At 46.1% G+C, this 27,316-nt stretch overlaps 1 pseudogene; it reads right to left on the bottom strand.

The window, feature by feature from the left end:
- Nucleotides 1–16,277: 16,277 nt before the first annotated feature.
- Nucleotides 16,278–26,168, bottom strand: LOC134737393 (cell cycle exit and neuronal differentiation protein 1-like; annotated as a pseudogene).
- Nucleotides 26,169–27,316: the final 1,148 nt, after the last annotated feature.

Genomic DNA, 27,316 nt, shown 5'->3' with positions numbered 1-27,316 from the left:
CATGTGTGTGCATGTGTGTGTGAGTACATGTATGTGTATGCACAGGCATGCATGGCATGTGTGCACACGTATGTGTGTATGTCGGAACGTGCGAGTGCACATGTATGCATCTGTGTGTGTTGCATGTGCACACAAGTACACACGTTTGTGTGCACCTGCACATGTGTCACTTGCACGCCCTTGCCTGTGTGGGAGAAAGGACAAAGGCGAATGCTCTTGTCTCCTGCTGCCGGGTAACAGCTCACCACAAGGCAAGGGCTTGGACAGCACCACATTCATCACCTCAGTTTCCCTGGGCTGGGGGCAGGCTTTGCTTAGCTGGACTTGCTGCCCCGTGTCTCACATCTGGGTGCTGGCTGCTGCATTATTCACAGCACTTAATTTGCACCCAGCCCAGGAGGTGAGGCCTCCCTGTCTGCTCCCTCCAGGCCCAAGGTCACAGTGAAGGGACACAGGGGATCCAGGGCAGTTGGGTGCCCCGCAGGTGGGGGATGAAGACTTGGTCAAGTCCCCTCAAGCGCCAAGCTCTTTTACTAGGCAGTGTCTAAAAGCCCCTCGTGAGTGCCCCACCAGCCACATCCATTCCGCTCTAAGAAAGCAAAGCAAAGAAAGAGGGGAAGGGAGGGCAGGGGCAGATCCTGAGGGCTGCAGGCCCTCAGGTCCCAGGTGAGTTTGTGGGTCGGCTCTCAGAGGTGTGAACACAGCCTTGGAGGGGCACCCAGATGCAGACTGTGGTCTCAGACCAGCCCCATCTTGTTTGCGTCACCCTGTCAGGTAGCCGTCCCCCTGGCATGGGCCATCCCATGGCAAAGGGGTTGCAGGGAGTGGGTGTTCCTGTGGCCTGTGTCAGGGGTACATGCCAGCACAGGGGCTGAGCAGCCCAAGCCACCAGCTCCAGATGCTACAGGTGGAGTTTGGATGTCAAAGCCCGGATCCCCAGTACACAGAACGTGACCTTATTTAGAAATAAGGTTGTTGCAGATGTGATTAGAAAAATGAGGCCACCCTGGAGCAGGGCAGGCCCCTCATCGGATGTGACAGGTGTCCTTATAAAAAGAAGGAATTTGTATACAAACATGTGCACAGGGCGAACACCGAGGGGATGAGAACAAGGGTTGGGTGATGTTTCCACAAGCCCTGGACCCCAGAGACAGCCAGCAACCTCCAGAAACGAGGCAAGAGCTGTGGAACAAGTTCTCCCGCATAGCCCCAGAAGGGCCCAGTCCTGTCAACGCCTGGATCCTGGACTTTCTGCCTTCAAAACGTTGAGAGAATAAATCTCTGTTGTTTAAGCCACCCACGCTCTGGTACAGGCAAACCCCAGAGATATTGTGGGTTCCATTCCAGACCACTGCAATAAAGTGAGTTTCACAATACGGTGAGTCATATGAATATGAGTTATTTGTTACCTGCACAGAGGGAGACAGAGCTGGACCCCTGCCGGGGGTGGAGACCCTGGACAACGGGCACAAGTGAGGCTCCAGACAGCATGGGAACCAGCCCAGTAGATGGTGGGCCAGGAAGGCTTCCTGGGGGAGGGTGCTCCAAGGGGCTGGAGGACGGACATGGTTTAGCAAACCTCGCCGGGGCAGAGACAGGAAGGACATGGGTGAGTTGGGAGCTGAGCAGGCAGGCACTGGGCATGGGGGCAGCAGCTGGAGATGGAGGGCTCAGGTCTCACTGGCACCAGGATGCCTCAGCTGGAGAGGAACAGCCAGCAGGATGGTAGGCCAGCAGGACAGCACGACAGCAGTGGCCACACCACGTGGCCCACCGTCTGCTGGATGCCTGGGCGGTACACAGGCTCCCACTCCACGGTGAGTGCCCAAGGTCCTTTTATTCATGTTCGTGATTACAGAATGCAGGGTGCATTATCCACAATTTGCTTCACATGAAAAAGTGGGACCATTTGCTGAAGCCCTTCCCCGGGAAGCTCAGCACGCTGCTGTCAATGAACCCAGAATCCTCTCCCGGCTGGCAAATGGAATCTTTTCTGCTCTTGACAAAGAGGAATGTCCTCAAGGTGAATCTTTTCATTCCTGCTCCTTTCAGCCGGCAATTTTGGCAGCTGACAGCTTCTTCTGTGAGAAATGGCGACTTGATAAAATGCAAAGTGGACGCTATTGAGCTCACGGGCTTTTCAGAGGAGTTGGGAGCCATGGCCCTGGCCTCGCTTCCGCCCTCCATCCACCTCCCCTTGCTCCTCCAAGCCCAGCCTGTGCACCCTGGAAAGCCAGGAGCAGGACTCCAGCCCCAGCCGCCCCAGCAGGCAGCAGCTGAGCACTTCGAAGCTACCCCCCCGACCCCACGAGGCCACACAGCCTCCCTCACCGGCTGGGCCTGGCTGAGACCCTGGACTCGGAGCAGGAGCAGACCTCAGCCAGTGGCCAGGAACTGCTAGGTGAGGCCTGCACTGGGCAGCAACCCTCCCTCACCAGGCACAGGAGTAGGACTGGGGCCTGGGCAGGGCTGGGGGGCAGACACCTCTGTCCACAGCACATACGGCTTCTCCCGGCCACCCTGGGGTCCATCGGAGAACCTGGGATCACGCAGGGCCCAGAACACGGCCAGCCAAGCCTCCTCCGAGCCCTCTTGGGAGTGCCCCCACCCTGTATACCGGGCACAAGGCAACCAGAGTTTCAGGCCAGGGCTATGGAATTCTGTGGAGCGGGCGAGTCTTGGGAGCAGGAACGAACACAAGCCTTCCAACCATGTGGCTTTGGGCAAATGATCTCTCAGAACTTCTGTTTTCTCCTCCATAAAACATGCATGGGTTTATCTGCCACTCCCAGCCAACCACATGGCCAGCTCTGCGCTCCAGAAGCATCTGAAAACAGCAGTAGGATGAGAGAATGAAAGAGCAAATGAGTGAATGACGGGGAACAGGCAGGGTGAGGGATGAGAGCCTGGCCTGCCCTTCCCCCACTGCCCCCAGGACAGGATGGAACTAGCCGTGGAAGGTGGATTTGGGAAGACCCAGCTGCCGGGGCCTGGCAAGGGCTCTTCCGGCAGTATCCGCATGGGTGAGGGAGTGTGGATCGTTGTCATTCAGGAATTACTCAGACTGCAGGGTGAGGGATCACGAGGTGGGTGCCAAATCACTGGGCTGAGGCTGTGATTTGCTTGCCTGCAGTGGAGCCCTGCCTGCTCCCACTTAAGACCCTGCCTCAGCACTAACTTTTAACGAGGGGCTGCCCCAGAGGGCCCCACCCACCCCAGAGTCAGAGGCCCAGCCGCAGCTCTGTCTCAGCACATTACAGGGAACCCAGGAGTTCTGACCCTGATTCCAGGCCAGCCGCCCCAGCACTGTCCCCCATGAGAGTCCTCAGGGGACAGCTCAGCCCAGCCACTCCCGCCCTCCCTACTCTGGATCCTGAGGGTCACCTCCCTGCAAACGAGGCTTTCCCCGGCAGGAGGCCCCTTGCTTTCCAGGGCCCAGTGGCAGCTGCAGAGCACCACAGGCTCAGGCTGTTTTGTAACTTATATGTTTGCATATACATATATTAACCAAATGTATTTGTTTTCTCTGTTATCTCCTTATCGTGTAGCATAAAATGTAAAAACTTTGTATCAGTATTTAAACACTATTAATTTTACATCTCGGTATTTATGTTAGGGGACATCAGGAGAAAAGTGACTATCACTCAAGGACTTGACCAGCTCTTTTGGGGAAAGAATTAGTGTGTTTTTGGTTGTGTGTACGATAGTTGTATCAGATTAGGCAGAACTGTGATCTGATTGTATTTATTGGAGATTAAATATAGTTGAAGATTTGTATGGATGTTGACAAAGGGTGGACTTGTGGGGTTGATTTCATGCATCAACTTGACTGGGCTAAGGGAAGCCCAGGTAGCTGGTAAACATTCTTTGTCGATGTGAGGATGTCTCCAAGGGAGATTAGCATTTGAACTGGTGAAGATGATCTGCCCTCACCAATTTGTGCCAGCATCATCAAATCCACCCAAGTCCCGGGTAGAACAGAAGGGCAGAGGCAGGGCACATCCTCCATCTTCTCTTGAGCTGGGGCAGCTGCCTTCTTCTGCCCCTGGACCTCAGTGATGCTCGTTCTCTGGCTTCAGACTCAGACGGAGTCACACCACTGGCCTTCCTGGTTTTCCAGCTCACAGGCAGCAGCTCCTGGGGCTTCAGACCTCTTGGCCTCTGTAATCTCGTGGGTCAATTTCTGTAATAAATCTCTTCATTTATACGCACACACACAGCACACACACACACAGTCACGTGTTGCTTAATAATGAAGATGTGTTCTGAGGAATGTGTGGTTAGGTGATTTCGTCCTCTGCAAGCATCACAGTGGTCACTCACAAACCCAGACGGTACCACCTGCCACATGCCTGGGCCGCAGGGTGCAGCCTATGGCTCCTAGGCTACTAACCTGTACAGAGTGTGACTTGTACTGAACACGGGAGGCAGCTGTGACACAATGGCAAGTAATGGCATATCTAAATATAGAGAAGGTACCGTAAAAACAAGGCATAGAAGATTAAAAATGGCACACTGGCACAGGGCTGTTCCCATGAATGGAGCTTGCAGGACTCAAAGTGGCTCTGGGTGAGGCATGAGTGAGTGTAGGTGACCATGAAGGCCGAGGACATTAGTGGACACTACTGTAGACTTTATAAACACTAAATTTATTAATACTTTTTTCTATCTTTAATAATAAATTAATCTTATCTTACTGTACCTTTATTATTTGACACACTTTGTAATTTTTTAACTTTTTGACTTGTAATAAAACACAAACAAGTACAGCTGTACAAAAATGTTTTTTAAAGATCTTTATTCTATAAGCTTTTCTCTATTAATTTTTAAAAATGTTTTTACTTTTTAAACTTTTTTGCTAACAAGTAAGGCATGAACACACACATTAGCCTGGGATCGGGACCATCAAGATGTCACTCAGCCATAGAGGCTTTCCCCTGCCTTATTCCTATGGTATATAGACAGTGTGTGTGAGGTCCGTGCTTGGAATCACTGAGATGCAGGCGGGACTGTGTGTGTCTTGCTGGTTCTGTGTCTCTGGGGAACCCTAAGACACCTTAAGCCACTGCCCACACGGGTCCTTGCAGACCAAGGCTCCGCACCCACGCACAGTCGGGGTGGGGTAGTTCGTGCCGCGGTAACAAAGCATCTGAGCATCTCACCGGGGGAAACCCACCGCGGTCTGCTGCCCTCTCCTGGCGGGGCTGGAGGGGCTGCTGCGCGGGTCTCATGCTGGGGATGCCGCCCCGGCAGCCTGGGGTCGGGGTGGCCTTGGCGGGAGGGGCGTGGCCGTCCGCACCCCGCGCTGCGCGGCTGGCCCTTCTCCGTGCTGGTGGCGCAGGCGCCTGGAGGGCTGTGTTAGCCTCGCTCGACGGCTGCTGAGTCTCCGGGCTCCCGGGGCCTAGGCGTGCACGGCGACCCCGCCAGGCCGTGCCACGGAGCCCCCTTGCCGCTGTCCAGCCTGCAGGCCGAGGGCCCTGGACTCATCCGCCCTGGAAATGCGCCGAGGCCCCCCGGGTGCACCTGCCGTCTGGGCAGCCTGTAGGGCGCAGGGACCTAGGCCGCGGCTCCCATCCACGCTTGCTCACTGCTCCGGCCCCAGGCGCTGCGGGACCCCAGACCCCGCGAGGAGGGCCCCGTCTCCCCCTGCACAGCCACGCCTTCTCTGTCTCCAACCAGGCCCATCCTCGGCTCCTGAGCACCCAGCCCGGCCTCGCTAACCCCATTCCTGAGGGAGGGACAGCCCTCGCCCTCCCCGCCCCGCCCCTGCCCTCCTCCCCGCCCCTGCCCTCCTCCCCACCCCCCTCCCCCCTCCCACCCCCACCCCCCAACCCCCTCCCAACCCCCAACCCCCTCCCAACCTCAACCCCCTCCCCCCTCCCAGCCCCCAACCCCCTCCCAACCCCCTCCCCCCTCCCAACCCCCTCCCCCCTCCCCCCTCCCACCCCCCAACCCCCTCCCACCCCCGTTCCCCGCCCACAGCCTTCTCTCTCCCGGCTCTTCCCGCAGCTCCCAGAGCTCCTCTCTGTAGGGGACAAGGCAGCCGCACAGCTTACCCGACTCTGTCCCACCGCCTTTCCAGCCACGCCCTGCTCCTCCCCTTCCCTCCGCAGCTCCCGGGTCCTGGGGCTCCCCCGCGCCGCCGAGCCTCTTGTCCAAGGCCACGCCGGCCTCCTGCTGCACCCCCGACCGGTCCTCCCCACTGACTCCGCGCCAGGCCCTTCCTGGAAGCTTGGGGCTTCCCTGGCCTTTTCCCCCACCCCACACTCTCTTGGGTTTCCCCGTCCCTCTCGCCACTGCTCCCTGTTCACTGGCGACAAGCTCTACGTGGGCCGTTCCCCAAGACCGCCGTGGGCCTCACCCCTCTCCCGTCCCTAAGACACCGCCTGGTCAGGCCGTCTCCCTTCTCTCCGCACCGCCCCTTCCTCTTGCACTCCAGACCACGTCCAGCTGACTATTCTAATTTCTTTTTGCTCTTCAGGCATTTGTTTAAATTATGGCAGGAGCACATGACCTCAGGCCTGCGGGGCGCCAAGCATGCCAGGGTATCTAGACACAAAGCAGGGCTGGCTGCATCTCCAACCCCGCCCCACCGTCTGGACCGCTTTCTTTACATGGATCTGCACACATGTGTACATACGAAATAAAATATACAGTTTTGTCTAGCGATGCTGCTTTTTCACAAATGGAATCATACATATTTCATGCGTTGTCTGCAACTTGCTTTTTACATTTAACACGAAGTCCCAGGAGCTTTCTATATTGGCCCACATAGCTCGACCTCATTTTCTTTGATGGCTGCAGAGGCTTCTGTCCTGTGGACGATGCTGCTGTGTATCAAGCTCTCCTCTGCCGGCAAAGAATTAAGGTGCTTCTCTTTTCTTCCCCTTCTGATTCTTTTTTTTTTTTTTTTCTATTACCAAACTGACTGCAACTAGCATGGATGTGGATGATTCTTCTGTGTGCAGGCAGGCGTCCGCATCTACAGCAGAGGCCTCAAAGAGGCTTTCTCTGCTCCTTCATGGCGGACATTTCCATATTGTTTTCTGAGAAGGTTGTAAAAAGTATTCACCACCAGCCGCGCAGCCAAATACCTGTTTTTCTTACACTTTTGTCATTGTTAGAAAGTTTAATCCTTATCTTCCCCCCCAATTTTATGGATGAAAAACAATTTCTCATTATTACTCTCATCAACATCTTTGATTTCCAGTGAAATCAAGCATTCTTTATATTTGTGTTTGTAGATCTTTAGATGTCTTTAATCCACAGAATTTACCTGTGTTTGTGACTGGAAATCTGCATTGATTTTGCCCCTGGCAGCCTGTTTTCCATCGTTCACCATGCCCTTTCCGTGGGACGTGCCTGCCCCAGTGTACCTCACTGCGCGGAGATACGTCTGTTTCTTTCTGGGATCTCTAACTTGAACCTTGTCTGCAAGACCAATTTTCATTGTTCCCTCCCGTCCCCCCCCACCCCGCCCCCAGGAAACCGTGTTTACTAAGCATGTTCTTTTCCAGGTGAATTTCAGTCAGTGTGTCAAATTCCGTAAAAGATGCAACTGCAGTTTGACTGGGATTCCACGGCACATCTGGATCACTTTGGGAGACCGTTGACATCTTTACCATGTTAATTTTCTCATTCAAGAACATGTCTCTCCATTTACTCAGAAAGTTTCTTTTGTGTCTGCCAATAAAGTTTTACTTTTCCTCACACAGGTTTTGTGTGCATTTTTGTTCCTTCCAACCACACTGTCTTTAATTTACACTCCCATTTTGGGAGTGTAAATTAGTTCAACCATTGTGGAAGACAGTGTGGCGATTCCTCAAGGATCTAGAACCAGAATACCATTTGACCCAGCAATCCCATTACTGGGTATATACCCAAAGGATTATAAATCATTCTACTATAAAAACACACGCACACGTATGTTTATTGTGGCACTGTTCACAATAGCAAAGACTTAGAACCAGGCATGGTGGCTTATACCTGTAATCCCAGCACTTTGGGAGGCTGAGGTGGGCGGATCATGATGTCGGGAGATCGAGACCATCCTGACTAACATGGTGAAATCCCATCTCTACTAAAAATACAAAAAATTAGCCGGGCATGGTGGCAGGCACCTGTAGTCTCAGCTACTCAGGAGGCTGAGTCAGGAGAATGACGTGAACCCGGGAGGCGGAGGTTGCAGTGAGCCGAGATCACGCCACTGCACTCCAGCCTGGGTGACAGAGTGAGACTCTGTCTCAAAAAGAAAAAAAAAAAAAGCATTCCTATTTCTTCACATCCTCTCCAGCATCTGCTGTTTCCTGACTTTTTTAACGTATACTGAATCATAACAAACGACGTTAGTAGATTTCAAACGTCGTAAGTCCTTGAATTCCTAGAGTAACCTTCCCCCAGGTTCCAGCTCCTCAAGGCTGGCTCCTGCTTCCCTTAGCCGGTGTTCCCCCGCTGGAGATGGCCTGGCTCCTGTGGATGGGTGGACAGATGGACGGAAGGAGGCTCCAGCGGCTCCCCAGGCAGTTGTCAGCTCACTATGGAGGAGGGCTGGTGTCTGTATTTCCCACTCACAAGTTAATCCTTTTCTATCACATGCTTGCATCCACCAACAATATTTTGTGTGCCTTAAAGATGACATAAATGGCAAAATAGTGTCAAGATTCTTGCAACTTGCTTTTCTCGCTCACATCAAGTTTTTGAAATTTATCCATATTGATGGACATCAATAGAATGTTCCATCGTGCCAATGAGGCAGAGATTAGTGATCCTTCCCCACTTGGGAACTTGCAAATGAATTCTGCTTTCCCACCACACCACGAGCAGCCTTGCTTGTGTCTGCTGGTGCCGTGGCCAGGCCACTGCAGAAAGAGCCCCTGGCTTGTGGGAATGTGTTTTGTCAGCTTTCCATGCCAGGTCTTAACAGTGCCTGGCACTTTATAAATGTTCAATAAGTATTAACCATTAGTGTTATCATTGCCATTATTATTAAGTATTGCCGCGTTGCTGTCCAAAGTGGTTATACCAATTTGCCCTCCTTCCAGCAACAGACGGAGTTTCCATTTCCACAGATTCATGGCAACACTCAGTAGTATCACACTTATTAATTTTTTACACTCTAATGGGTGAAACATGGCATCTAGTTGTTTTAATTTGTGTTTCTCAGTGTTAGCAGTGAAGTTCAGCCTCTTTTCACATATTTATTGCCCACTGTTTTCTCCTGGTATTTATTGTTTCTTATCATTTGCTCATTTTTCCATTGGGTCGCTTGCCTTTTTCTTATTGATTTTCAGAGTTATTTATGGATCTGGGTAGTGATACTTTATTGGTTATGTGGATTGCAAATATATCCTCTCAGACTGAGGCTTGTAAGTTTTTTTGCTTTATTGATGGTGCCTTTTCTGAACAGAATTTTACATTTTAATGTGTCTGATACCTCAAACTTTCCCTCATGTTTTGTGATATTGGTATAAACTCATGTTATCTTTTACAGCTTTATATTCTCACGTTTAGGTGTTGGCCTATCTGTGATTCATTTTTTCTTGAGGAATTTGTTTTCTGTTGCTCCAGCACCCCATGCCAAGTAGTGAACCCCTTCCCCATTGAGGGGTAATGCCCCCCATCATATATCAAGTTCACATATAATCATGGGTCTTCTTCTAGCTGTAGCCTTAGTTTCATTATTTTATTTACCCATCCCTGAGCCATATCATACTCTCTTAAGACTTGCAGCTCTATCAAATAAGTTGTGACATCCGTTATCTCTCTCACCTTTATATTTAGGTATGTCTTGGCTATTTTTGGCTCATTGCTCTTGTATGTTAATTTTGTAAATCAGCATGAAAAACTGATTTTGGAAAAAGATTTTGGAAATACATTTAATCTTTAGATCAATGTAATGATAGTTTTCATCATGACTGAGTCTCCCCATTCATGAATATGGTATATTTGTCCGTTCACTTAGGTCCTCTTTCATGCCTTCCAACAAAGTTTACCAATTTCCTCCTATCAGAAAGGTCTTGCACATCGCTACATGTATCTCTGGAAACCTGGTGGGTTTTTTCACTGTTTTTTCACTGTTAATGGAATCTTATACTACTTATCTAATTTTCGCTAGTAATTTTTATGCTGAATTTATATCCTGCAGTTCATTGAACTCTCTAGCTAATTCGAATAGCTGTCTCTAGATTATCTTGAATTTCCTCTTCAAAAATGTTCTTCACATAGTAATAGCTTAGTTTTTTTCCTTCCTAGACCCTATAACGATTTTTTTTCTTCTCACAATGTGCTTCTAGACTCTCTAGCCCAATGAGGCATAAAAATGGAGCTGATTTTAGAGCAGCGCTGAATTTTACAATTAAAGGTAATACTTACTATAGAGTTTAATCATCTTTATCAGGATAAGGAGATTCTTTTGTATTCTTAGGTTAAGAGGTTGTTGTTGCCCTTAAATCATAAGTTAGTGTTTATCTTCTATAAGGTTTTAGTTCAGTAGTATTTTTTACCTGCATTAGTAGTTATCAGTATTATTATTTTATACACTCAGTGCTCCTTTAGATTTGCCTGTATTATCTTGCATTTTCTTTGCTTATCCAAGCTTCATGTATCTTATTCCATCTTCCCAGGTTCAATTGACTTTTGGTCAAAGTATACCTCTTAGTGGGGTGTTGTGTGTAGGTCCTCAGTGGGACAGTGTCTCAGGATGTTTTGGTTCTAAAAGTCTTCATTGCATCCATTCTGTCAGTTCTCTTTTCACTCTGTTGGTTGTTTCCTTTGGTGTGCTGAAGATTTTTAGTTTGATATAATCTCATTTGTTTATCTTTGCTTTTGTTGCCTGTGCTTTGAGGTCTTATTCATAAAATCTTTTCCTAGACCAATGTCGTAAAGCATTTTCCCTGTGTTTTCTTCTAGTAGTTTTTATAGTTTCAGGTTTTACATTTAAGTCTTTGATCCATTTTGAGTTAACTTTTGCATAGGGTGAGAGATATTTGCAAACCATTCATCCAACAGGGATTCATATCTAGAATACACAAGGAATTCAAACATCTCAACAGCAAAAAAAAAATACAATTAAAAATGGGCAAATGATTTGAACAGATAGTTCTCAAAAGGACATGAAAATGACTAACAAATATATGGAAAAAGTTCAGTATCACTAATCATCAGATAAATGCAAATGAAAACCACAGTGAGGTATCATCTCACCCCAGTTGGAATGGCTACTGTCAAAATACAAAAAATAACAACTGGTGAGGAGATGGAGAAAAGGAAATTCTTACACACTATTGGTGGGTACAGTCACGATAGAGAACGGTATACAGTTTCCTCAAAACACCAAAAATAGAGCTAGCATGTGATCTAGCAGTCCCACTGCTGGGTAAATAGCCAAAGGAAAGGGATCAGTACATCCAAGAGTTGTCCGCACTCCCTGTTTGTTGCAGCACTATTCACAATAGCCAAGCTATGGAGTCAACCCAAGTGTCCATCAACAGATTAATGGCTAAAGAAAATGTGATTTCACACACACACACACACACACACACACACACACAGTGCAATACTATTCAGCAGTAAAAAATGAAGTCTTGTCCTCCATGGCAACATGGATGAGCCTAGAGGACATGGTGTTAAATGAAATGAGCCAGGAACAGAAAGTTAAACATGTTCTCACTCATACGTAGAAGCTAAAAAGTTGATGTCATAGAAGTAAAGAGTAATATTTTTTACTTGCATTAGTAGTTGTCAGTATTACTATTTTACACACTCAGTGCTCTTTTGGATTTGCCTGTATTCTATTGCATTTTCTTTGCTCATCCAAGCTTCATGTATCTTATTCCATCTTCCCAGGTTCAATTATTAGAGACTGGAAAGGGAAGGGAGACATACGGAGATTTGTTAAAGGACACAAAATTGACAGTTAGAAGGAATAAGTTCTAATATTTTATAGTACTGTGAGATGACTATAATCAGCAATATATATTTTCAAATAGCTAAAAGAGAGGATGTTGAATGTTCCCAACACAAAAAACGATCAGTATTTTAGATGATAGATATGCTAATTACCCTGATCTGATGACTATACATTGTATGTATAGAAACATCACTACATACTCCATAAATATATACAGTATTATGTGTGAATTTTTTAAAATAAGTGATTTTTAAATGCAGTCATTTTATACTATCTCTTGAACACTGTTCAGCAGGATATAGATTCCATATTGATGATTGTTTTCATCAGCACTTAGAATACATTGTTCCATTGTGTGTGGTCGTGATTGTTGCAGTTGTGAAGTTTGCTCTCAATCTAATCCGAGTGTCTTTATAGTTATGTGTTTTTAAAAAGTGCTTTTAGTGTTTATCTTTTTCTTTGATAATTTACAATTTAATTTTAATATTTCTTTTTAAAACAGTGTTATGAGGGATGATTGACATACAATAAACCGTACATATTGAAAGTGCAAAATTTGATGCATTTGATGTGTGTTTATCCTTGTGAAACCATCACTACAGTTAAGATAATAAACATACCCATCACCCCAGTCTCTCCTTGTGCCCTTTGTAATCCTTCCCTGCAATTCTCCACCCTCAGCCTGTCCCCAGGCAACCACTGACATACTTTTAGTTATCATAGGTTAGTTTGCATTTTCTATAATTTTATATACCTGGAAGCATAGTGTATGTCCTCATACTTTTGTGGGGTCTGGCTTCTTTCCTTCAGCAAAATTATTTTAAGATTCATCCATGTTTTTGGCAGTATCAACAACCCATTTCTTTCTATGGCTGAAGAGTCTTCAATTTTATGAATACACGCAATTTGTTAATGCATTCACGAGTTGATGAACATTTGGAATGGTTCCAGCTTTTGGTTATTACAAATAAAGCTGTTATAAACATTTGCATACAAACCTTTATGTAGACATATGCTTTTATTTCTCTAGGAGTGGAATGGCTGGATCATATGGTAGGTGTATTTAGCTATTTAATAAACTGCCAAACTGTTTTCCAAAGTGGTCGTGCTATTTTTACCTTCCCACCAGCAATATAGGAGGTTTCTAATTTCTCTACATCCTTGCCATCACTCGGTATGTCAGTCTGTTTAATTTTACACATTCTAGCAGGTGTGTAGTGGTATCAATTTGTGGTTTCAATTTGCATCTCTTTATTGAATAATGATACAAAGCATATTTTCATAATCTTACTTGCCATCAATATTTCCGTTGGTGAAGTGTCTTTTCAAATCTTTTGTTCCTCTTTTTACTGGATGTTTGAATTTTATTATTGAGGTTCGAGAGTTTTATGTGTTCTGCATAGAAGTCCTTTACAGATATGTGATTTAAAAATACATTCTCTTGATCTATGTCTTTTCATTCTCTTAACAGTGTATTTTGAAGAGTGGTTTTTAATCTTGATGAAATGCATATTATCAATTTGTTCTTTTGTGAATTATGCTTTTAATGTTGTATCCGAGGTCACAAAGATTTCTGCTCTCTTTAAACATTTTATAGTTTAAGGTCTATGATTCATTTGAATTAAACTTTGTATGTGCTGTGAGGTATGAATCAAAGTTCACTTTTTTGGGGATTCAGAACCATTTGTTGAAAAGACTACACTTTCTCCACTGAATTGTCTTTGTACTTCTGTCAAAAATCCATTGGCCATAAATATGTGAGTCTATTTCTGGAATCTCTATTGTGTTTCATTGATCTATTTGTCTATATTGTTTTGATACGGCTTTATATTTAGCCTTCAAATCAGATAAATAAGTCCTCCAACGTTCTTCTTTTGCAAAGTTATTTTCACTGTTCTAGGTCCTTCATTTATTTTCCATATAAAATGTAAAGTTCAATAATTGATTTTCATTTTAAAAATCCTTCTGGAGGGGAACATCACACTCCGGGGACTGTTGTGGGGTGAGGGGAGGGGGGAGGGACAGCATTAGGAGATACACCTAATGCTAAATGACGAGTTAATGGGTGCAGGAAATCAACATGGCACATGGATACATATGTAACAAACCTGCACATTGTGCACATGTACCCTAAAACCCTAAAGTATAAAAAAAAAAAAAAATCCTTCTGGAATTTTGATTGAGATTCCATTGATCTATAACTCATCTTGGGAGAACTGATAGCTTAACAACTTCAAGTCTTCCTATCCATGAACATGGTACATGTTCCATTTAGTTAGGTCTTCTTTAATTTCTCTCAGCAATATTTTGCAGTTTAAAATGTACAAGTCTTACACATGTTCTATTGGTTTATGGATAACAATTTTATACCTGTTAATGGTATTGGAAATGATGACATTTTTAAAATTTCAATTTCTGATTGTTTGTTATATGTAAAAATACCATTAGTTTATGTACATTAATCTAGAACTCTGCCGCTTTGCTAACTCACTTACTAGTTCTAGTAGCTTTTATTTCATGGATTCCATGGGCTGGTCTACACAGATGATAAGGAAAGTGTTACTCTTCTAGATGATTTATTTCTTTTCCTTGCCTTATTTCACGAGATAGAACCTCCAGTACAATGTTTAATAAAAGTGGCGAGAGTAGATATCTTTACCTTGTTCTCAATTTTAGGAAGATATAGATTTTTGTTGTTGTTGTTGTTTTTTGTGTAGATGGCCTTTATTCTATGAAGACTTTTCATTTTTATCCCTGGTTTTCTGAGGGTTTTTAATCATGACTCAATGTTCGGTTTTATTAAGTGCTTTTTCTATTGAGATGATCATGTGCATTTTTCTTTTTAGTCCACTAATATGATAAAGTTCATTTATTGATTTTTGAATGTTAAATCAACTTTATCTTCCTGAGATAAACTACACTTTGTCATGATATAGATAAACTAGATTTGCTAAAATTTTGGTAAGAATATTTTCATCATTGTTCATGAGGGATATTGGTCTCTGTTGTTATTTCTTATATCTGTTTGATTTAGTAGGAAAGTGACATTCTCTTCATCGAATAAAAATAGTACCTCTTCATTTTCTATTGTCTGGAAGGATTTGTGTAGAATTGTTATTTTTTCCTTAAATATTGTTAGACTTCACCATGAAAACCACCTGGACCTACAGTTTTCTTTGTTATTGGGATTTTAATTAAAAACTTGATTTAGTTAATAGATACTCATGTTATCTATTTCTTCTTGAGTGAACTTTGGTAGTTTATGGCTTCTAAGGAATTAGTTTATTTCATCTAAGTTATCAAATTTATTAGAAAAAAGTGGCTCACAATAGTCCATTGTTTCCTTATAATGACTGCAGAATATTTGGTGACACCCACCCTTTCATTCCTGATATTGGTAATTTGTGCCTTTTTACCTTTTTCTTCATCAACTGACTAGAAGTTTAACAATTTAATTAATTGTTTAAAATGATTAGCTTTTATTTTGTGGGATTTTTCTTATAATTTTTACTTTTTCATTGATTTCTGTTCTTTTTATTATTTTCTTTTTCAGCTTACATTGTGTTTAATTTGCTCTTCTCTTTTCAGTTTCTTAAGTGAAAACGTAGGTCACTGATTTGAGACCTTTCTTTTTTGTTATAACATGGTTCTTAGTGCTTAAATTTGCCTCCAAGTGTACATTAGCTGCATCTCCCTGATTTTTATATGTTGTGTTTTCATTTTCAGCTGAAAGAACTTTCCAATTTCTCTTTTGATTTCTTATTTGAGTGATATGGTTTGGCTCTGTGTCCCCACCCAAATCTCAGCTTGAATTACAATCCCCATAATCTCCAGGTGCCAAGGGTGGGAACAGGTGGAGGTAATTTAATCATGGGGGTGGTTCCCCCCATGCTGTTCTTGTGATTATAAGTGAGTCTCATGCAATCTGATGCTTTTTGGTGTGTTTTATTTTTTCAACAATTGATGTCCGCCCTTTAATCTCCCCACGAGGGCCGGGCCTAGGCAGAACCCATCCCAGCACCCCCACCTACACTCAGAGACCAGCCCTGGGGGCCCAGGATCACCCAGCCGTTGGAGGGCCACACACAGGGTCCATTCCTTTCTTGCAGTCCCCCAGCTAGATCCTCTCCCCCAGTCCGGCGCTGTGGACCCTGGAGCCTGGGTTCCTTCTGCCTTGGAGGTTGGGGAAGTCCTGGATCAGCAAGGGTGGGCTCGAGCGTCCTCTCCACTCTGTGCGTGTGTTGGGGGCATATGTAGATGTGTAATGAATGTGTGTGTGTACACGTAGATAAGGGTGAATTCTGCATGCACTGGCTTCCTGAGATCTGCACAGGAAGTGGCTCTGTGTCCGGCGCCTGGCCCGCAGGTATTATTTTTTCTGGGCCAGGAAGGCCCCACCGAGAATCAGGGCTATGGCGGCCACAGCCACATCTCCAGCCACCAGCAGGGGGCTCAAGTTCTCGCAGGACCAGGGACCTCGCCCCCTAGGCTCCTGCTGGCAGCCTCGTCCTCCTCCGCCCCGTCCCCAGGACCTTGGGCTCCGGGGTTGCATCAGGACTGCCGGGCACCGTGGGAGCCGTGGGGGCCGGCTGCAGGTTGCTGTGGTTGTTGAGAAGGACGGGGTTTGCCTTGGCCGGGGTCTTCCTGGCAAGCGCCATTGTGAGGGCTGCCAGCGGCTGCTGCTTCTCAGCCGGGGCTTCCTTCTTCCAGGGCTCGGTCAAAAGGGCTTTCCCATCGGCTGCCGGGGGATACCTTGGCCTCGGTGGTGGCCTGGAGCACCTTGGTGTCGGGCTTGAGGCTGCTGGCCGATTTCCCCCTGGACTCCGTGGTGGGCAGGGTGTATGGGACAGGCAGGTGGCATGGGACAGGCAGGTGGCTGCACCAGAGGGGCTCAGGACAGCTCGTCGCCCCTGGGCATTCTAGGGACACGTCCTCCTGCCTCCCCTGGGCTGCGCGCTCCTCCGCGGGACCACGGCGGCCGAGGATGCAGAGGAGAGAGCTCGGCAGTTTCTGCAATCTGATGGTTTTATAAGCATCTGGAATTTCCCCTGCTGGCACTCATTCTCTCTCCCGCCGCCCTGTGAAGAGGCGCCTTCTGCCATGACTGTAAGTTTCCTGAGGGCTCCCCAGCCATACAAAACTGTGAGTCAATTAAACCTCTTCTGTTTATAAACTACCCAGTCACGGGTATTTCTTCATAGCAGCGTGAGAAAGGACTAATACATCAAGTCATGGTGTGTGCTATTTAGAGGTGTGTGCTATTCAGTTGACAAATATTTTGAATTTCTAGATATCTTTCTGTTGTTGATTTCTAATTTAATTCCATTTTGGCTGAGAATTTGATTTGAATCTAGTGCATTTATTGAGACTTGCTTTATGGCCTAGAATATAGTCAGTCTTGGTAAATGTTCTGTGTGTCCTTGAAAAGATTGTGTATTCTGCTGTTATTGGGTGGCGCACTCTATAAATGTCCATTAGGTCAAGGTGATTGATGGTGTTCTTCAAGCCTCCTATTTTTTTTTTTTTTTTGCCAATTTTCTATCTACATTTTTCTAATAATTACTGAGAATAGGGAGTTGACACCTCTGTCTATAATTGTCAATTTATTTATTTCTACTTGCAGTGTGATCAGTTTTTGCTCCATGTGCTTTGAATATATGTTATTATGTGGATACAATTTAGGATTATTATGCCCTCTTGATACTTTGACCCTCTGTCATGAAATTACCTATCACTGATATTATTTGCCAGGAAATTTACTTACATTGTGATTAATATAGTCATTCCAGCTTTCTTTTGATCAGTATTAGCATGGTGCATTTTTTCCTAGCCTTTTACACTTAATCTGTTTCTAGTTTTACAGTTAAAGTGGGTTTCTTGTAGTTAGCATATGGTTGCTCTTGCCTTTTTGTCCCAATAAGACAATCTTTGCCTTTCAAGTATAGTATTTAGTTTTAATGTGATTATCAATGTGATGGGTTTAAATCCTCCACTTTGTTGTTTTCTATTTGCTTTTTTCCCTCATCTGCTTTTTTTTTCTTCCCTCTTTTTCTAACTTCTTTTGGACTAACTGAGTATTTATTATGATTTAGTTTTATCTTCTTTGTGGGCTCACTGGCTATACATCATTTTTGTGTGTGGGTGCTTTAGGTTTTATAGGATACATCTGTAGCTTATGTTCTACCTATAAGTAATATTATACCATTTCATGTGCAGCATAAAATTCCTGTAACAGTAATGTTCTAGTTCCCTTGTCCCGGGGTCTGTGTTCTTGAATTATACATTTTCTTTCTATACATGTGATAAGCCCCACAACGTTGTTATCACATTTCCTTTAGTCAATTATTTATATGTTAAAGAACTTTACTATATTTTATGTGCATTCATGACTAACCCACAAGTTTACCATTTCTAGTCCTCTTTATTCATTTGAATAATCTAGATTTCCATTTGCTATTATTTTTCTTCTGCATAAAGGACTTTATTTAACATTTCTTATAAGTCAGGTCTGACAGCAATGAATTCTCTTACTTCTCTTATATCTCAAAAAGTCTTCATTTTGCTGTAGTTTTTAAGTTTTTTTTCTGGGTATAGAATTCTAGACTGACAATTTGCTTTTCCCCTTTGTATTTTAAAGGTGTTTCTCCATTATCTTCTGGATTTTATTGTTTCTGATAAGAAATTGGTGTCATTCTTACATTTGTTCTGTGTATATGTCTTTTTTTCTTTGCTTTTGAGGTTTTCCCTTGATTACTGGTTTTGAAAAACTTGATTGTGGTGTGCCTTGTTGGAGTTTCTTCATGTTTTACCTCTACCTGGGGTTTTTTTAGCATCTTGAAAAAATTTCAGCCATTACTTTTCCAAATATTTTACATCCCCTACTTCTCCTTCAGGACTCCAATTATACATATATTAATCCATTTGTGGTTCTCCTGCAGGTCACTTTTTCTGTCTGTGTTTTATTGTGGAAAGTTTCTATTGCTATGTTTTTAAGTTCGCAAATCTTTTCTGCCAGTGTCAAATATCCTATTAATCCCACTCAGTGCTTTTCCCATCACAAGAATTGCAGTTCTTGTCAGCCGAAGTTTGGCATCAATCTTGTTTTATGTCCTCCATGTTTCTCCTTAACCTACTCATGCCTTCCTCTATCTTCTTTGAAACATGGAACATATTTAAAATAGTTGTTTTAATTTCTTTCTCTACTAATTTGATCACGTGTTGTTTCTCAGTCTGTTTCTACGGATGGATTTTTTCTTCTCATTTGACTTGTATTTTCCTGTTTCTTTGCATGCGTGTCTGGTGACCTTGACAGGATGCCACACATTGTGATTTTTATGTTGTTGGTTGCTGGGTATTTTTTTTACTCCTGTAAACATGCTTGGACTTTGTTATGGGGCACTGTTAGTTTTACTATTTTGACTGTTCTTTTTTGAGGCTTGCAGTTCGGTTTTGATAATTGGGATCACAGCAGCCTTTAGAGGAGAGCTAATTATGAATGGGTGAGTGGCTGAATGAATGAGTGGGTGAATGGGTGAACAGGTGAACTGTTGAATGGGTAAGTGGTGAGTGGGTGAATGGGTGAACAAGAGAAAGGGCGAATGGGTGAATGGGTGAGATGGTAAATGAGTGAATGGGTGAACAGGTAAATGAAGGAGTGAATCAGTGAATGAGTGAATGGGTGAATGAGTGAAGGAGTGAATGGGTGAGTGGGTGGGTGAATGGGTGAGTGGGTGGGTGAATGAGTGAGTGGCTGAATGAGTGAGTGGGTGAATGAATAAATGGGTGACTGGTGAATGAGGTGAGTGAGTGGATGAATGAGTGAGTGGGTGAATGAGTGAGTGGGTGAATGAGTGAGTGGGTGAGTGGGTGAATAAGTGAGTGGGTGAATTAGTGAATGGGTGAATGAGTGAGTGGGTGAGTGGGTGAATAAGTGAGTGGGTGAATTAGTGAATGGGTGAATGAGTGAAGGAATGAATGAGTGAATGGGTGAACAGGTGAATGAGTGAATGGGTGAGTGAGTGGGTGAATGAGTCAGTGGGCAAACGAATGAGTGGGTGAATAAGTGAGTGGGTGAACAAGTGAATGGGTGAGTGAGTGGGTGAATGTGTAAATAAGTGAGTAGGTGAATGAGTGAGTGGGCGAACGAGTGGGTGAATGAGTGAATGGGTGAATTGAGTGGGCGAATGAGTGAATGGGTGAATGAGTGAGTGGGTGAATGAGTGGGTGAATGGGTAAATGAGTGAGTGGGTGAATGGGTAAATGGGTGAGTGATGAATGAGGTGAGTGAGTGGGTGAATGAGTGAATGAGTGAGTGGGTGAATGGGTGAGTGGTGAATGAGTGAGTGGGTGAATGGGTGAGTGGTGAATGAGTGAGTGTGTGAATGAGTGAGTGGGTGAGTGGGTGAATGAGTGAGTGGGTGAATAAGTGAGTGGGTGAATGGGCGAATGAGTGAGTCGGTGAATGGGTGAATGAGTGAGTGGGTGAGTGACTGAATGTGTGAGAGGGTGAATGAGTGGGTGAATGAGTGAGTGGTGAATGAGTGGGTGAATGAAGGGGTGAAGGGGTGAATGTGTGAAAGGGCAACAGGGTGAATGGATGAGTGCATGAATGAGTGAGTGGGTGAATGGGTGAGTAGTGAATGGGTGAGTGGGTGAATAAGTGAACGGATGAATTAGTGAATGGGTGAGTGGTGAGTGGGCGAATGGGTCAATGAGTAAAGGACTGAATAAGTGAATGGGTAAATGAGTGAATGGGTGGATGGGTGAATGGGTGAGTGGCGAATGGGTTAGTGAGTGGGTGAATGAGTGGGTGAATAACTGAATGTGTGAATGAGTGAGTGGGTGAATGGGTTAGTGAGTGGGTGAATGGGTGAATGAGTGAATGTGTCAATGAGTGAGTGAGTGAATGAGTCAGTGGGTGAATGGGTGAATGAGTCAGTGGGTGAGTGAGTGAGTGGGTGAATGTGTGAATGAATGAACGTCTGAATGATTGAATGGGTGAGTGGGTGAATGAGTGGGTGAGTGAGTGGGTGAGTGGGTGAATGAGTGGGTGAGTGAGCGGGTGAATGAGTGAGTGGGTGAGTGAGTGGGTGAGTGAGTGAATGAGTGGGTGAGTGGTGTGAATAAGTGGGTGAATGAGTGAGTGAATGGGTGGGTGAGTGAATGAGTGGGTGAGTGAGTGGGTGAATGAGTGGGTGAATGAGTGAGGGGGTGGGTGGGTGAGGGAATGGGTGAGTGAGTGAGTGGGTGGGTGAGGGAATGGGTGAGTGAGTGAGTGGGTGGGTGGGTGAGTGAGTGGGTGAATGAATGAGTGAGTGAGTGAGGGAATGGGTGAGTGAGTGAGTGAGTGGGTGAGGGAATGGGTGAGTGAGTGAGTGGGTGAGGGAATGGGTGAGTGAGTGAGTGAGTGGGTGGGTGGGTGAGTGAGTGGGTGAATGAATGAGTGAGTGAGTGAGGGAATGGGTGAGTGAGTGAGTGAGTGAGTGAATAAGTGAGTGGGTGAGTGGGTAAGTGAGTGGGTGAATGAGTGAGGGGGTGGGTGGGTGAGTGAGTGGGTGAGTGGGTGAGTAAGTGAGTGGGTGAGTGAGTGGGTGAGTGAGTGAGTGGGTGAGTGAGTGAGGGGGTGGGTGGGTGAGTGAGTGAGTGGGTGAGTGAGTGAGTGGGTGAATGCTTTCTCAACTCCCACAGGTGCATGGTACCAGCTGCCTGAGGACTCTCCCTGTGTGGACGCACCTTGCTAGGAGTTTAGTGTGAAATGCAGTGATGTACTCATCAGCCACCAGAGGCCCAGACGTCAGCCAGGTGTCCTGGCTGGTCAGCCACAGCCCCTCCTCCCCCAGGGCCTGGGCCAACCTGGTAAGGCCTCACCTACTCCAGGCCCCTGGGCTCTTCTCTAGGTCCTTGGGGGGAAGAGACACCTGCCTGGCTCCTCTCTCTGTCTCCACTGCCACTTTGACCCACTGTGGAGGCTGCTTAGCTCCGTGAAGCTCTGGGATCAGCCTCATCCCCCAGAAGTGAGTGATCTTGAGCCCCAGCCCCGAGCCCAGGGTTCCCTGCTTTGGAGACTGGAATTCTCAGGCCTTTCTTCCTCAAACAGGGGACTTGCTGGAGCCACATGTGGGAGACTGGACAGGTGTTCCTTGGCTTGCCTCCCCACAGCAGTGCCTGAGCTGGATGTACACACAGCACGTATACACAGCACCACACACGACACATCCAGCAGCAGACACCGCTGCAGAGGGAAGCAGAGGGCTCGAGGAGCAAGAGGGGAACAGGGACATCAGCAGCGCCCCTCCAGGAGGTGCATTCAGCTGCAGCCTCGAGCATGGCCGGGCTTGAAGGGGCTGGCACAGTGGAGTGTGGCATGGAGTAGGGGCAGCCTGAGGCAGGGGGAGGCCTGCAGAGCCCTGCTGGGTGGGGAGGAGGAGGCTTCTGGAAGGACCAGATCTGCTCTGGAGGACAGCAGCCTTCCAGCAGGTTGTGCCTCCTGGTTGAAGCATTTCTGCCTCTGGAACAAAGACCCCTAGGCCAGCAGAATACAAAGCTGCAGGGAGCATCTGGTCCTAGCCCTGCAAGGTGTTGCCATCTAGTTGATACCGTAATTGAGCTTCAAAAGGCCACCCCGCCATTCTATCACACCAGCTGCTTCAGGATGCAGCATGAGCATTGTTGCACTTCTTTGGCTGTGAAGTGAGTTCCTCAGTCAGAAGCAGTGCGGTGTGGAACACCGTAGCAGTGGGTAAGGCATTCTGTAAGTCCATGGGTGGTGGTTTTTCCAGTAAGGACAAACCGCTGCCCCTTCCATGCTGGAAGCCATTCAATGTAATCAACCTGCCCCAGGTAGCTGGCTGATCGCCTGGGAATGGTGCCATATCAAGGGCTTGGTGTTGGTCTCTGCTGCTGGCAGATTGGGCAGTCAGCAGTGTCCGGAGCCAGGTAGGCCTTGGTGAGTGGGAGTCCATGTTTTTGAGCCCATGCCACCACGCCCGCTTACTTTATGAGCTCATTGGGCCGTGACAGGGGTGGCTTGGGCAAGAGGCTGACCAGTGTCCACAGAAGGAGTCATCCTGTCCACTTGATTCCTAAAACCCTTCTCTGCTATGGTCATTCATTGCTGGCCATTCACATAGGACAGACATATCTTCATGATTTTTGCCCATTCTAAGAGGCCTATCCACATATCTTTTTCCCCAAATATCTTCACCACCAATTTTTCCAATCCTTCTTTCCATGTTCCTGACCATCCAGCATAAACATTGAGCACAGCCCGTGAATTAGTCCATCACTGCACAACTGCCCACTGCTCCTTCCAAGCAAAGTGCACAGCCAGGTGCATTGCCCGCAGCTCTGCCCAGGAGGACTTCCCTTCCCCACTGTCCTCCAGGGATGTCCCAGGGAGGAGCTGTAGTTCTGCAGCATCCACTTTCAGATGGTGCCTGCATCTGGGGCAGAGCCATCTATAAACCAGGCCTGAGTCATCTCTTACTCTGTCAAATGATTATGGGGAGCTCCCCCTGCGACGCCATAGGCACAGGCTGGGAGAGAGGATCTCACTGAGAAAGGCGGTGGGGCAGGGGTGGGGACCGTGGGCACTTTGGCCACTTCACGTAACCTACTTGAGCATTCAGGGTCTGGCCAGAACCAATCACATACGTACCACTTCCATTTGATGAGAGCGTTGCTATGCATACCTAACCGTATGGCTTGGTGGGTCAGATAACACCCTCTGACACACAGACGTCTCACCAATAAATGTAGAGTAGTTGCTACTTCTTGCTCACTAAGTCCAATCGTCATAATGTCATCAATGTAATGCAGTGTGGCATGCCATGGAAGGGAAAAGCAACCAAGATTCCTGCAGACTAAATTATAATGTAAGGCTAGAGAGTTGATGAGACACTGTCCCTGAGATGGGACAGTGAATGTGTATTGCTGGCCTTGCCAGCTGAAAGAAAACTGCTTCTGGCTGGCCTTCTGGACAGGGATGGACAAAAGGCATTTGCTGGATCAATAGCCATGTACCAGGTAACAGAGGATGTGTTAATTTGCTCAAGTAATGAAACCACATCTGGAACAGCAGCTGCAATTGGAGTCACCACCTGGTTAAGCTTGTGGTATTTCAGTCATTCTCCAAGACCCATCTGTGTTACTTACAGGCCAAATCGGAGAGTCGAGTGGGAATGTGGTGAGAATCGCCAGCCCTGCACCTTTCAAGTTCCTGATGGTGGCATGACTCTCCACAGTCCCAGGAATGTGGGATTGTTTTTGACTTACAGTAGTCACCCCTTATCCCTGGTTTCACTTTCCACATTTTAGGTTACCTGTTGCACAGTACAAGACATTTTGAGAGAGAGAAATCACATTCGCAGAGCTTTTATTGCAGCACATTCTTCTAATTGTTTGATTTTATTATTGTTGCTAGTCTCCTACTGTGCCAAATTTATAAATTAAACTCCATCATTGGCTTTTAAGTATAGGAAGAAACGTAGTATATACAGGGTTTGGTGGTTTAGATGTCCATGGTGTCAGGCATCCACTGGGGTCTTAGAACATATCGCCTGCAGATAAAGGGGGACTACTCTATTATTTCCCTGAGCAGTTCTAATGGCTTCTACTTGTCTTCTTCACTGTAATAGTCCTTACTCCACAGGTCAGGGACCCGACTGGTAGATGCTACCAGCTCCTCAATTACGTCTCTTCCGACTATGCATTCTGGAATGGGGAAATAACTACAGGATGGGTTTGGGGACCCACTGGGCCCACTGTAAAATGAACCTGAGCTAAAACTCCATTGATCATTGAGCTCCATAAGCCCCTACTCTGCCTGGATGGCCAGAGACCTTTTCAATCTTCTGGAGTCAATGTCAGTGCAGAGCCAGAGTTCAGCAGTCCCTGAAAGGTCTGAGTATTTCCTTTTCCCCAGTGCACAGTTACCTGGTAAAAGGTAAGGTAGGTCCCTTTGGGGAAGGCTGGGGAAAAGATTAAGAGTATACATTTTGGGTAGTGTACAGAGTTGTTTCCCAGGGGGACACTGTCGTCCCTTCATTCGCTTGTTCTGAGTCTGTAGATTGGCTCAGGTCAGATTGATTGAAGGGCCATGACTCTGTGCTTTGAGAGTCATGATTTTATTATTTGAGTTAGACTTTTGTTTTTAGAGACTGGGTCTCATTATGTCACCCAGGCTAGGGTGTAGTGATGTGATCATAGCTCACTGCAGCCTCAAACTCCCAGGCTCAACAGATCCCCTGCCTCAACCTCCTGAGTAGCTGGGACCACAGGCATGTGCCGCTATGCCCAGATTCGACTTAGACTTTTGTTCACTTGACCTAAAACTTTCCCGCTTGTACAGATCATGTAAGGATTTAGTAGGCTTCTCATCAAATTCCTTTCCAGGAGCCCCATGATAATGGACCAGAGCCATGAGTCTCATAAGCCAGGCTGTTCTGATTGCTGCTGTGCCACTCCTGCCCATTGCTATGCCTGCACCCACCTCACCTGTGGGCTCCCCCACCGCAGGATCCAGTTGCTCCCCTTGCACTTAGGTCTCCAGGTGAGTGGCTGTGGTTCTGAAATGACAAACTCACTCTAACGCACCGGCTTCCCTAAGCCCTTTAAGCCCCCTCTACATTAAACCAGGGGAGTTTGGATCTTTCCAGTTTGCTCACGGCAGGGCAGACTATCTTTTGACCCCTGTTCAGCCATCCGACCAAACTGAGCCCTTTGTAACTCTCTCAGCTGCAACGTGAAATCCAGAATCATTGCTTACTGAGCCCATATCAATAAATTTGGCCTGATCCAACTTTATGTTCCTTCCACTATCTTCCCACACCCTTAATATTCATTCCCATCCATGCTCCCTGGATTTCTGCATGTATAAATTAGAAAACCCATGTCTTTCTTTTGGAGTGTGGCATACCTTCTCGTGGGTCACGGTTTGTCCCTCACCTTCAGGGCCCCCTGGGGTTTGGGTCTAGTTATAGGGCTAGAGGCAAAGAGGGGTGGTGAGGGTGGGTCCTGTAAATAATCAGCATCGTCCTGCTTGGCCGCTACCTCAGGGGAAGATATGACTCAGGATGCGGGGAACTCCTTCAAATCAGGTGAAAAGGCTACACCACTGTTGGCGGGGATGCTGCTGCCACTAGGGATGTGAAGGCCACTTTTGTTGAGCGTGGGGGGACCTCTTCCACTGGCAAATAATAAACATCAGAATTTAGGGGCTTGATACCCTCAGCTTCATCAGGGTCTTCCCACATGACCCCATTGCAACTTACAGTATCCCATTCTTTCCCAATCAATCTCCCCACTTAAGAGTAGACACTCCAGGAGGCTGGGAGCTAAACTTACATTGTATTAATAATTTGGCCAATTGCAGGACGAGGTCCTGAGTTTGATTTTCAGAAACTTCAGCCCTGTGGTTGTATGAGATGAGGCTCTTGGGGCACACATAGAAGCTCTTAGGTCATTTTTGTGACTCTTGAGCTGGGAATTTGAATCCCTGAGCTTATCTTTTTCTTTTACCACTTTATCCAATGACATTAGAAGCAACCAATGTCATTATATTCCTCAGTTTTCCTAAAATGTTCAAAAGTATCATATACAGAGTCTTGTAGCTCCTCACTTCTTATAAGTGGTTTACTAGAAGGATCCAATGCAGATATTTTGCATATCTCTATAGTTTATGCCATGTATGATCAGTGCTCTCTTTACTACTGGAAATGGAGTCATTAGTGTCTTTACATATAGTCAGATTAAAGAGCCAATTCCAGAAACTCCAGAAAGAATTCAGAAAACTTGTCCTCAAAATTCTGGTCCTCTAGATCCACTCTTGGTACCAAAATCTATATTAGTCAGAGTTCTACAAAAAACAGAATTAATAGAATACGAATAGATATATATATAAGAGGATATTTATTATGGGAATCAACTTATGTAGTTATGGAGGCCAAGAAGTCCCACAGTCTCCATCCACAAGCTGGAGAACCAAGAAGATCAGTGGTGTTATTCAATCTGAGTCCAAAGACCAGAGAACCAGAGGCACCAATGGCCGAGGGCAGGAGAAGATGGATGTCCCAGCTAAAGAAGAAAGTGAGTTCACCCTTCCTCAGGCTTTTTGTTCTACTCAGGCCCTCCTTGGATTGAGTGATGCTTGCTCACTTTGATGAGGGCAGGCCTGTTCTCAGTCCACTGACTCAAATGTTAATCTCTTCCAGAGACACGTTCAAAGACACATCCAGAAATGTTTTATCAACTATCTAGGCATCCCTTAGTGCAGTCAAGTTGACACCTAAAATTAACCATCACAAGCAGGGAAGATGGTGTGGGAGGTGAGATGTGTGTCTGTGAGCAGAAGTTGGGTGGGTCTCTGCATGAATATGTAGATAAGGGTGCAAGCCTGTGGGAGCTGTTGGT

Source organism: Symphalangus syndactylus, chromosome 8 (genome assembly GCF_028878055.3).
Source record: "Symphalangus syndactylus isolate Jambi chromosome 8, NHGRI_mSymSyn1-v2.1_pri, whole genome shotgun sequence".
NCBI lineage: Eukaryota > Metazoa > Chordata > Mammalia > Primates > Hylobatidae > Symphalangus > Symphalangus syndactylus.
The sequence above is the reverse complement of the archived record's forward strand: the minus strand, read 5'-3'. Positions and strand labels throughout refer to the sequence as shown.